The sequence below is a fragment of the Heptranchias perlo genome, chromosome 13 (assembly GCF_035084215.1).
Source record: "Heptranchias perlo isolate sHepPer1 chromosome 13, sHepPer1.hap1, whole genome shotgun sequence".
Classification (NCBI taxonomy): Eukaryota; Metazoa; Chordata; class Chondrichthyes; order Hexanchiformes; family Hexanchidae; genus Heptranchias; species Heptranchias perlo.
Window position 1 is genome coordinate 59,246,469 of NC_090337.1, and position 12,026 is coordinate 59,258,494.

At 40.6% G+C, this 12,026-nt stretch overlaps 1 protein-coding gene across 2 annotated transcripts in view; it reads left to right on the forward strand.

Annotated features, from left to right (window-relative positions):
* Window positions 1–12,026, forward strand: part of LOC137331633 (serotransferrin-A-like) — a 37,469-nt gene that overhangs the window by 5,116 nt on the left and 20,327 nt on the right. The window lies entirely within an intron of this gene.

Consider the following 12,026-nt stretch of genomic DNA (forward strand, 5'->3'; position numbering starts at 1 on the left):
CCCCTAATGCAAAGTCACACAGGGGGTTTGGCCGATTCCAGGGAACAGGCTCTTGTCTCCTCCTTGTACAGGAAATGTCATGTGTTACCAAGGGGAGCAATAAATGGAGAAATGGGTTGTATTGTTGCTATTAGTTATATATAATAGGACCCATGAACTGATAGAAAGGAGTGTGAGAAGTATATTGGAGCGTGTTTGGAGTGTGAGGTCTATCTTTGCTGAACAAGGGGTATATTTGGAATGTGAGGAGTTTATTTGGAGTACAAGGGGTATATTTGGAATGTGAGGGTTATATTTGGAGTACAAGGGGTATATTTGGAATGTGAGGGGTACATGTGGTGTTCAAGGGTATATTTGGAATGTGAGGAGTTTATTTGGAGTACAAGGGGTATATTTGGAATGTGAGGGTTATATTTGGAGTACAAGGGGTATATTTGGAATGTGAGGGTTATATTTGGAGTACAAGGGGTATATTTGGAATGTGAGGGGTATATTTGGAGTACAAGGGGTATATTTGGAATGTGAGGGGTTTATTTGGAGTACAAGGGGTATATTTGGAATGTGAGGGGTATATTTAGGGTACAAGGGGTATATTTGGAATGTGAGGGGTATATTTGGAGTACAAGGGGTATATTTGGAATGGGAGGGTTATATTTGGAGTACAAGGGGTATATTTGGAATGTGAGGGGTATATTTGGAGTACAAGGGGTATATTTGGAATGTGAGGGGTTTATTTGGAGTACAAGGGGTATATTTGGAATGTGAGGGGTACATGTGGTGTTCAAGGGTATATTTGGAATGTGAGGAGTTTATTTGGAGTACAAGGGGTATATTTGGAATGTGAGGGGTTTATTTGGAGTACAAGGGGTATATTTGGAATGTGAGGGGTATATTTGGAGTACAAGGGGTATATTTGGAATGTGAGGGGTTTATTTGGAGTACAAGGGGTATATTTGGAATGTGAGGGGTTTATTTGGAGTACAAGGGGTATATTTGGAATGTGAGGGGTACATGTGGCGTTCAAGGGTATATTTGGAATGTGAGGGGTTTATTTGGAGTACAAGGGGTATATTTGGAATGTGAGGGGTATATTTGGGGTACAAGGGGTATATTTGGAATGTGAGGGGTATATGTGGTGTTCAAGGGTATATTTGGAATGTGAGGAGTTTATTTGGAGTACAAGGGGTATATTTGGAATGTGAGGGGTTTATTTGGAGTACAAGGGGTATATTTGGAATGTGAGGGGTATATTTGGGGTACAAGGGGTATATTTGGAATGTGAGGGGTACATGTGGTGTTCAAGGGTATATTTGGAATGTGAGGAGTTTATTTGGAGCACAAGGGGTATATTTGGAATGGGAGGGGTTTATTTGGAGTACAAGGGGTATATTTGGAATGTGAGGGTTATATTTGGAGTACAAGGGGTATATTTGGAATGGGAGGGGTTTATTTGGAGTACAAGGGGTATATTTAGAATGTGAGGGTTATATTTGGAGTACAAGGGGTATATTTGGAATGGGAGGGGTACATGTGGTGTTCAAGGGTATATTTGGAATGGGAGGGGTTTATTTGGAGTACAAGGGGTATATTTGGAATGTGAGGGGTACATGTGGTGTTCAAGGGTATATTTGGAATGGGAGGGGTTTATTTGGAGTACAAGGGGTATATTTAGAATGTGAGGGTTATATTTGGAGTACAAGGGGTATATTTGGAATGGGAGGGGTACATGTGGTGTTCAAGGGTATATTTGGAATGGGAGGGGTTTATTTGGAGTACAAGGGGTATATTTAGAATGTGAGGGTTATATTTGGAGTACAAGGGGTATATTTGGAATGGGAGGGGTACATGTGGTGTTCAAGGGTATATTTGGAATGGGAGGGGTTTATTTGGAGTACAAGGGGTATATTTGGAATGTGAGGGTTATATTTGGAGTACAAGGGGTATATTTAGAATGTGAGGGTTATATTTGGGGTACAAGGGGTATATTTGGAATGTGAGGGGTACATGTGGTGTTCAAGGGTATATTTGGAATGGGAGGGGTTTATTTGGAGTACAAGGGGTTTATTTGGAATGTGAGGGTTATATTTGGAGTACAAGGGGTATATTTGGAATGGGAGGGGTTTATTTGGAGTACAAGGGGTATATTTGGAATGTGAGGGTTATATTTGGAGTACAAGTGGTATATTTGGAATGGGAGGGGTTTATTTGGAGTACAACGGGTATATTTGGAATGGGAGGGGTTTATTTCGAGTACAAGGGGTATATTTGGAATGTGAGGGGTATATTTGGAGTGCAAGGGGTATATTTGGAATGGGAGGGGTTTATTTCGAGTACAAGGGGTATATTTGGAATGTAAGGGGTATATTTGGAGTACAAGGGGTATATTTGGAATGTGAGGGGTACGTGTGGCGTTCAAGGGGAAACTTGGAATGTGAGGGGTTTATTTGGAGTATAAGGGGTATATTTGGAATGTGAGGGGTATATTTGGGGTACAAGGGGTATATTTGGAATGTGAGGGGTACATGTGGTGTTCAAGGGTATATTTGGAATGTGAGGGGTTTATTTGGAGTACAAGGGGTATATTTGGAATGTGAGGGTTATATTTGGAGCACAAGGCGTATATTTGGAATGGGAGGGGTTTATTTGGAGCACAAGTGGTATATTTGGAATGGGAGGGTTATATTTGGAGTACAAGGGGTATATTTGGAATGTGAGTGTTATATTTGGAGTACAAGGGGTATATTTGGAATGTGAGGGGTATATTTGGAGTACAAGGGGTATATTTGGAATGTGAGGGGTATATTTGGAGTACAAGGGGTATATTTGGAATGTGAGGGGTTTATTTGGAGTACAAGGGGTATATTTGGAATGTGAGGGGTATATTTGGGGTACAAGGGGTATATTTGGAATGTGAGGGTTATATTTGGAGTACAAGGGGTATATTTGGAATGGGAGGATTATATTTGGAGTACAAGGGGTATATTTGGAATGTGAGGGGTATATTTGGAGTACAAGGGGTATATTTGGAATGTGAGGGCTTTATTTGGAGTACAAGGGGTATATTTGGAATGTGAGGGGTACATGTGGTGTTCAAGGGTATATTTGGAATGTGAGGAGTTTATTTGGAGTACAAGGGGTATATTTGGAATGTGAGGGGTTTATTTGGAGTACAAGGGGTATATTTGGAATGTGAGGGGTATATTTGGAGTACAAGGGGTATATTTGGAATGTGAGGGGTTTATTTGGAGTACAAGGGGTATATTTGGAATGTGAGGGGTATATTTGGAGTACAAGGGGTATATTTGGAATGTGAGGGGTACATGTGGCGTTCAAGGGTATATTTGGAATGTGAGGGGTTTATTTGGAGTACAAGGGGTATATTTGGAATGTGAGGGGTATATTTGGGGTACAAGGGGTATATTTGTAATGTGAGGGGTACATGTGGTGTTCAAGGGTATATTTGGAATGTGAGGAGTTTATTTGGAGTACAAGGGGTATATTTGGAATGTGAGGGGTTTATTTGGAGTACAAGGGGTATATTTGGAATGTGAGGGGTATATTTGGGGTACAAGGGGTATATTTGGAATGTGAGGGGTACATGTGGTGTTCAAGGGTATATTTGGAATGTGAGGAGTTTATTTGGAGTACAAGGGGTATATTTGGAATGGGAGGGGTTTATTTGGAGTACAAGGGGTATATTTGGAATGTGAGGGTTATATTTGGAGTACAAGGGGTATATTTGGAATGGGAGGGGTTTATTTGGAGTACAAGGGGTATATTTGGAATGTGAGGGTTATATTTGGAGTACAAGTGATATATTTGGAATGGGAGGGGTTTATTTGGAGTACAACGGGTATATTTGGAATGGGAGGGGTTTATTTCGAGTACAAGGGGTATATTTGGAATGTGAGGGGTATATTTGGAGTACAAGGGGTATATTTGGAATGGGAGGGGTTTATTTCGAGTACAAGGGGTATATTTGGAATGTGAGGGGTATATTTGGAGTACAAGGGGTATATTTGGAATGTGAGGGGTATATTTGGAGTACAAGGGGTATATTTGGAATGTGAGGGGTTTATTTGGAGTACAAGGGGTATATTTGGAATGTGAGGGGTACATGTGGTGTTCAAGGGTATATTTGGAATGTGAGGAGTTTATTTGGAGTACAAGGGGTATATTTGGAATGTGAGGGGTTTATTTGGAGTACAAGGGGTATATTTGGAATGTGAGGGGTATATTTGGAGTACAAGGGGTATATTTGGAATGTGAGGGGTTTATTTGGAGTACAAGGGGTATATTTGGAATGTGAGGGGTTTATTTGGAGTACAAGGGGTATATTTGGAATGTGAGGGGTACATGTGGCGTTCAAGGGTATATTTGGAATGTGAGGGGTTTATTTGGAGTACAAGGGGTATATTTGGAATGTGAGGGGTACATGTGGTGTTCAAGGGTATATTTGGAATGTGAGGAGTTTATTTGGAGTACAAGGGGTATATTTGGAATGTGAGGGGTTTATTTGGAGTACAAGGGGTATATTTGGAATGTGAGGGGTATATTTGGGGTGCAAGGGGTATATTTGGAATGTGAGGGGTACATGTGGTGTTCAAGGGTATATTTGGAATGTGAGGAGTTTATTTGGAGTACAAGGGGTATATTTGGAATGGGAGGGGTTTATTTGGAGTACAAGGGGTATATTTGGAATGTGAGGGTTATATTTGGAGTACAAGGGGTATATTTGGAATGGGAGGGTTTTATTTGGAGTACAAGGGGTATATTTGGAATGTGAGGGTTATATTTGGAGTACAAGTGGTATATTTGGAATGGGAGGGGTTTATTTGGAGTACAACGGGTATATTTGGAATGGGAGGGGTTTATTTCGAGTACAAGGGGTATATTTGGAATGTGAGGGGTATATTTGGAGTACAAGGGGTATATTTGGAATGGGAGGGGTTTATTTCGAGTACAAGGGGTATATTTGGAATGTGAGGGGTATATTTGGAGTACAAGGGGTATATTTGGAATGTGAGGGGTACGTGTGGCGTTCAAGGGGAAACTTGGAATGTGAGGGGTTTATTTGGAGTATAAGGGGTATATTTGGAATGTGAGGGGTATATTTGGGGTACAAGGGGTATATTTGGAATGTGAGGGGGACATGTGGTGTTCAAGGGTATATTTGGAATGTGAGGGGTTTATTTGGAGTACAAGGGGTATATTTGGAATGTGAGGGTTATATTTGGAGCACAAGGGGTATATTTGGAATGGGAGGGGTTTATTTGGAGCACAAGTGGTATATTTGGAATGAGAGGGTTATATTTGGAGTACAAGGGGGAGATTTGGAATGTGAGGGTTATATTTGGAGCACAAGTGGTATATTTGGAATGAGAGGGTTATATTTGGAGTACAAGGGGTATATTTCGAATGTGAGGGTTATATTTGGAGTACAAGGGGTATATTTGGAATGGGAGGGTTTTATTTGGAGTACAAGGGGTATATTTGGAGTGGGAGGGTTATATTTGGAGTACAAGGGGTATATTTGGAATGGGAGGGTTATATTTGGAGTACAAGGGGTATATTTGGAATGGGAGGGGTTTGTTTGGAGTACAAGGGGTATATTTGGAATGTGAGGGGTACATGTGGTGTTCAAGGGTATATTTGGAATGTGAGGGGTTTATTTGGAGTACAAGGGGTATATTTGGAATGGGAGGGTTATATTTGGAGTACAAGGGGTATATTTGTAATGGGAGGGGTTTATTTGGAGTACAAGGGGTATATTTCGAATGGGAGGGTTATATTTGGAGTACAAGGGGTATATTTGGAATGGGAGGGTTAGATTTGGAGTACAAGGGGTATATTTGGAATGGGAGGGGTTTATTTGGAGTACAAGGGGTATATTTGAAATGTGAGGGTTATATTTGGAGTAGAAGGGGTATATTTGGAATGTGAGCGGTTTATTTGGAGTACAAGGGGTATATTTGGAATGTGAGGGTTATATTTGGAGTACAAGGGGTATATTTGGAATGGGAGGGGTTTATTTGGAGTACAAGGGGTATATTTGGAATGGGAGGGGTTTATTTGGAGTACAAGGGGTATATTTAGAATGTGAGGGCTATATTTGGAGTACAAGGGGTATATTTGGAATGGGAGGGGTACATGTGGTGTTCAAGGGTATATTTGGAATGGGAGGGGTTTATTTGGAGTACAAGGGGTATATTTGGAATGTGAGGGTTATATTTGGAGTACAAGGGGTATATTTAGAATGTGAGGGTTATATTTGGGGTACAAGGGGTATATTTGGAATGTGAGGGGTACATGTGGTGTTCAAGGGTATATTTGGAATGGGAGGGGTTTATTTGGAGTACAAGGGGTATATTTGGAATGTGAGGGTTATATTTGGAGTACAAGGGGTATATTTGGAATGGGAGGGGTTTATTTGGAGTACAAGGGGTATATTTGGAATGTGAGGGTTATATTTGGAGTACAAGGGGTATATTTGGAATGGGAGGGGTTTATTTGGAGTACAAGGGGTATATTTAGAATGTGAGGGTTATATTTGGAGTACAAGGGGTATATTTGGAATGTGAGGGGTATATTTGGAGTACAAGGGGTATATTTGGAATGGGAGGGGTTTATTTCGAGTACAAGGGGTATATTTGGAATGTGAGGGGTATATTTGGAGTACAAGGGGTATATTTGGAATGTGAGCGGTTTATTTGGAGTACAAGGGGTATATTTGGAACGGGAGGGGTTTATTTGGAGTACAAGGGGTATATTTGGAATGTGAGGGGTATATTTGGGGTACAAGGGGTATATTTGGAATGGGAGGGGTTTATTTGGAGTACAAGGGGTATATTTGAAATGTGAGGGTTATATTTGGAGTACAAGGGGTATATTTGGAATGTGAGCGGTTTATTTGGAGTACAAGGGGTATATTTGGAATGGGAGGGGTATATTTGGGGTACAAGGGGTTTATTTGGAGTACAAGGGGTATATTTAGAATGTGAGGGTTATATTTGGAGTAAAAGGGGTATATTTGGAATGGGAGGGGTACATGTGGTGTTCAAGGGTATATTTGGAATGGGAGGGGTTTATTTGGATTACAAGGGGTATATTTGGAATGTGAGGGTTATATTTGGAGTACAAGGGGTATATTTAGAATGTGAGGGTTATATTTGGGGTACAAGGGGTATATTTGGAATGGGAGGGGTTTATTTGGAGTACAAGGGGTATATTTAGAATGTGAGGGCTATATTTGGAGTACAAGGGGTATATTTGGAATGGGAGGGGTACATGTGGTGTTCAAGGGTATATTTGGAATGGGAGGGGTTTATTTGGAGTACAAGGGGTATATTTGGAATGTGAGGGTTATATTTGGAGTACAAGGGGTATATTTAGAATGTGAGGGTTATATTTGGAGTACAAGGGGTATATTTAGAATGTGAGGGTTATATTTGGGGTACAAGGGGTATATTTGGAATGTGAGGGGTACATGTGGTGTTCAAGGGTATATTTGGAATGGGAGGGGTTTATTTGGAGTACAAGGGGTATATTTGGAATGTGAGGGTTATATTTGGAGTACAAGGGGTATATTTGGAATGGGAGGGGTTTATTTGGAGTACAAGGGGTATATTTGGAATGTGAGGGGTATATTTGGAGTACAGGGGGTATATTTGGAATGTGAGGGGTACGTGTGGCGTTCAAGGGTATACTTGGAATGTGAGGGGTTTATTTGGAGTACAAGGGGTATATTTGGAATGTGAGGGGTATATTTGGGGTACAAGGGGTATATTTGGAATGTGAGGGGTACATGTGGTGTTCAAGGGTATATTTGGAATGTGAGGGGTTTATTTGGAGCACAAGGGGTATATTTGGAATGAGAGGGTTATATTTGGAGTACAAGGGGTATATTTGGAATGTGAGGGTTATATTTGGAGCACAAGTGGTATATTTGGAATGAGAGGGGTACATGTGGTGTTCAAGGGTATATTTGGAATGTGAGGGGTTTATTTGGAGTACAAGGGGTATATTTGGAATGTGAGGGATATATTTGGAGTAGAAGGGGTATATTTGGAATGGGAGGGTTATATTTGGAGTACAAGGGGTATATTTGGAATGGGAAGGTTTTATTTGGAGTACAAGGGGTATATTTGGAATGGGAGGGTTATATTTGGAGTACAAGGGGTATATTTGGAATGGGAGGGTTATATTTGGAGTACAAGGGGTATATTTGGAATGGGAGGGGTTTATTTGGAGTACAAGGGGTATATTTGGAATGTGAGGGGTACATGTGGTGTTCAAGGGTATATTTGGAATGTGAGGGGTTTATTTGGAGTACAAGGGGTATATTTGGAATTTGAGGGGTACATGTGGTGTTCAAGGGTATATTTGGAATGTGAGGGGTTTATTTGGAGTACAAGGGGTATATTTGGAATGTGAGGGTTATATTTGGAGTACAAGGGGTATATTTGAAATGTGAGGGTTATATTTGGAGTACAAGGGGTATATTTGGAATGGGAGGGGTTTATTTGGAGTACAAGGGGTATATTTGGAATGTGAGGGTTATATTTGGAGTACAAGGGGTATATTTAGAATGTGAGGGTTATATTTGGGGTACAAGGGGTATATTTGGAATGTGAGGGGTACATGTGGTGTTCAAGGGTATATTTGGAATGGGAGGGGTTTATTTGGAGTACAAGGGGTATATTTGGAATGTGAGGGTTATATTTGGAGTACAAGGGGTATATTTGGAATGGGAGGGGTTTATTTGGAGTACAAGGGGTATATTTGGAATGTGAGGGTTATATTTGGAGTACAAGGGGTATATTTGGAATGGGCGGGGTTTATTTGGAGCACAAGGTGTATATTTAGAATGTGAGGGTTATATTTTTAGTACAAGGGGTATATTTGGAATGTGAGGGGTATATTTGGAGTACAAGGGGTATATTTGGAATGGGCGGGCTTTATTTCGAGTACAAGGGGTATATTTGGAATGTGAGGTGTATATTTGGAGTACAAGGGGTATATTTGGAATGTGAGGGGTACGTGTGGCGTTCAAGGGTATACTTGGAATGTGAGGGGTTTATTTGGAGTACAAGGGGTATATTTGGAATGTGAGGGGTATATTTGGGGTACAAGGGGTATATTTGGAATGTGAGGGGTACATGTGGTGTTCAAGGGTATATTTGGAATGTGAGGGGTTTATTTGGAGTACAAGGGGTATATGTGGAATGTGAGGGTTATATTTGGAGCACAAGGGGTATATTTGGAATGAGAGGGTTATATTTGGAGTACAAGGGGTATATTTGGAATGGGAGGGGTTTATTTGGAGTACAAGGGGTATATTTGGAATGGGAGGGTTATATTTGGAGTACAAGGGGTATATTTGGAATGTGAGGGTTATATTTGGAGCACAAGTGGTATATTTGGAATGAGAGGGTTATATTTGGAGTACAAGGGGTATATTTGGAATGGGAGGGTTATATTTGGAGTACAAGGGGTATATTTGGAATGGGAGGGGTTTATTTGGAGTACAAGGGGTATATTTGGAATGGGAGGGTTATATTTGGAGTACAAGGGGTATATTTGGAATGTGAGGGTTATATTTGGAGTACAAGGGGTATATTTGGAATGGGAGGGTTTTATTTGGAGTACAAGGGGTATATTTGGAATGGGAGGGTTGTATTTGGAGTACTAGGGGTATATTTGGAATGTGAGGGTTATATTTGGAGTACAAGGGGTATATTTGGAATGGGAGGGTTTTATTTGGAGTACAAGGGGTATATTTGGAATGGGAGGGTTATATTTGGAGTACAAGGGGTATATTTGGAATGGGAGGGTTATATTTGGAGTACAAGGGGTATATTTGGAATGGGAGAGGTTTATTTGGAGTACAAGGGGTATATTTGGAATGTGAGGGGTTTATTTGGAGTACAAGGGGTATATTTGGAATGTGAGGGTTATATTTGGAGTAGAAGGGGTATATTTGGAATGGGAGGGTTATATTTGGAGTACAAGGGGTATATTTGGAATGGGAGGGTTTTATTTGGTGTACAAGGGGTATATTTGGAATGGGAGGGTTATATTTGGAGTACAAGGGGTATATTTGGAATGGGATGGTTATATATGGAGTACAAGGGGTATATTTGGAATGGGAGGGGTTTATTTGGAGTACAAGGGGTATATTTGGAATGTGAGGGGTACATGTGGTGTTCAAGGGTATATTTGGAATGTGAGGGGTTTATTTGGAGTACAAGGGGTATATTTGGAATTTGAGGGGTACATGTGGTGTTCAAGGGTATATTTGGAATGTGAGGGGTTTATTTGGAGTACAAGGGGTATATTTGGAATGTGAGGGTTATATTTGGAGTACAAGGGGTATATTTGGAATGGGAGGGGTTTATTTGGAGTACAAGGAGTATATTTGGAATGTGAGGGTTATATTTGGAGTACAAGGGGTATATTTGGAATGGGAGGGGTTTATTTGGAGTACAAGGGGTATATTTCGAATGGGAGGGTTATATTTGGAGTACAAGGGGTATATTTCGAATGGGAGGGTTATATTTGGAGTACAAGGGGTATATTTGGAATGGGAGGGTTATATTTGGAGTACAAGGGGTATATTTGGAATGGGAGGGGTTTATTTGGAGTACAAGGGGTATATTTGAAATGTGAGGGTTATATTTGGAGTACAAGGGGTATATTTGGAATGTGAGGGGTTTATTTGGAGTACAAGGGGTATATTTGAAATGTGAAGGGTTTATTTGGAGTACAAGGGGTATATTTGAAATGTGAGGGTTATATTTGGAGTACAAGGGGTATATTTGAAATGTGAGGGTTATATTTGGAGTACAAGGGGTATATTTGGAATGTGAGGGTTATATTTGGAGTACAAGGGGTATATTTGGAATGTGAGCGGTTTATTTGGAGTACAAGGGGTATATTTGGAATGGGAGGGGTTTATTTGGAGTACAAGGGGTATATTTGGAATGGGAGGGGTTTATTTGGAGTAGAAGGGGTATATTTGGAATGTGAGGGTTATATTTGGAGTACAAGGGGTATATTTGAAATGGGAGGGCTATAATTCGTTGAGTAACCACACAAGTATCTGTTAACAAGGTCCTGTTGACCCCGACACACAGCGAACCAGTAACTGAGGTTTAGAGGGTGTGTATCAAGACAGTGTAGTTTCACCTGGGATTAGATATTCCTTTCTCAATTTTATTTTACCAAAACAAATCAACTTTTTATCTGACATGTTACAATTTTTATAAATACTATTCGATTTCCAAAGGTGTTGCACATGGAGAGTGTGGACCAACTGTAGTCATTAGGTGGGGAGATGGGCGGGGCAGGACACGCAGGTGTAATTCAGTCCCTATTTTAAAGTCTGTCCTTATTTATATTTCTCTGTTATACATTCCGATGTTCTCATTTATAATGGAAACTTCCACTCTAAACTAGTCATGCTGTAATTACACCCTCCTGCCAGTGGTGGTGCAGCAGTTCCTTCACTGGAGGGAGGGTGTAATTGGAGCATGGCGTAGAGATACATGGAAGTTTCAATAGGGAAACAGGCCATTCGGCCCAACCAGTCCATGTCGGCATTTACTCTCCATGCAAGAAAATATCAAATTTAACTGCCTTGTTCCTATATCCCTTTATCCCATTTCCTTCATCCACCTATCCAATCTAATCTTGACTAGTCGACATAATTTCTGCCTCAACCACAAAGCCTTGAAGTGAATTCCACAGCCTCACACTTCCCTGTGTGAGGAAGTTCCTCCCGCCCTGTGTTCTAAATCTCTTACATTTAATCTTGTGTCTATGGCCCCTCGTTCTCAACTTCTCAACTACCGGAAACAGTCTGATTCTATCTACCCTGTCCCATCCTTCCATCAGTTTAAACATTTCTATCATATCATCCCATAATCTGCATTATTTTAATGAATAAAGCCCCAATTTGTCAAATCTTTCATTGCATTTGTGTTACCTTATACCAGGCAGCATCCGAGTGAATCTGTGTTGTACCC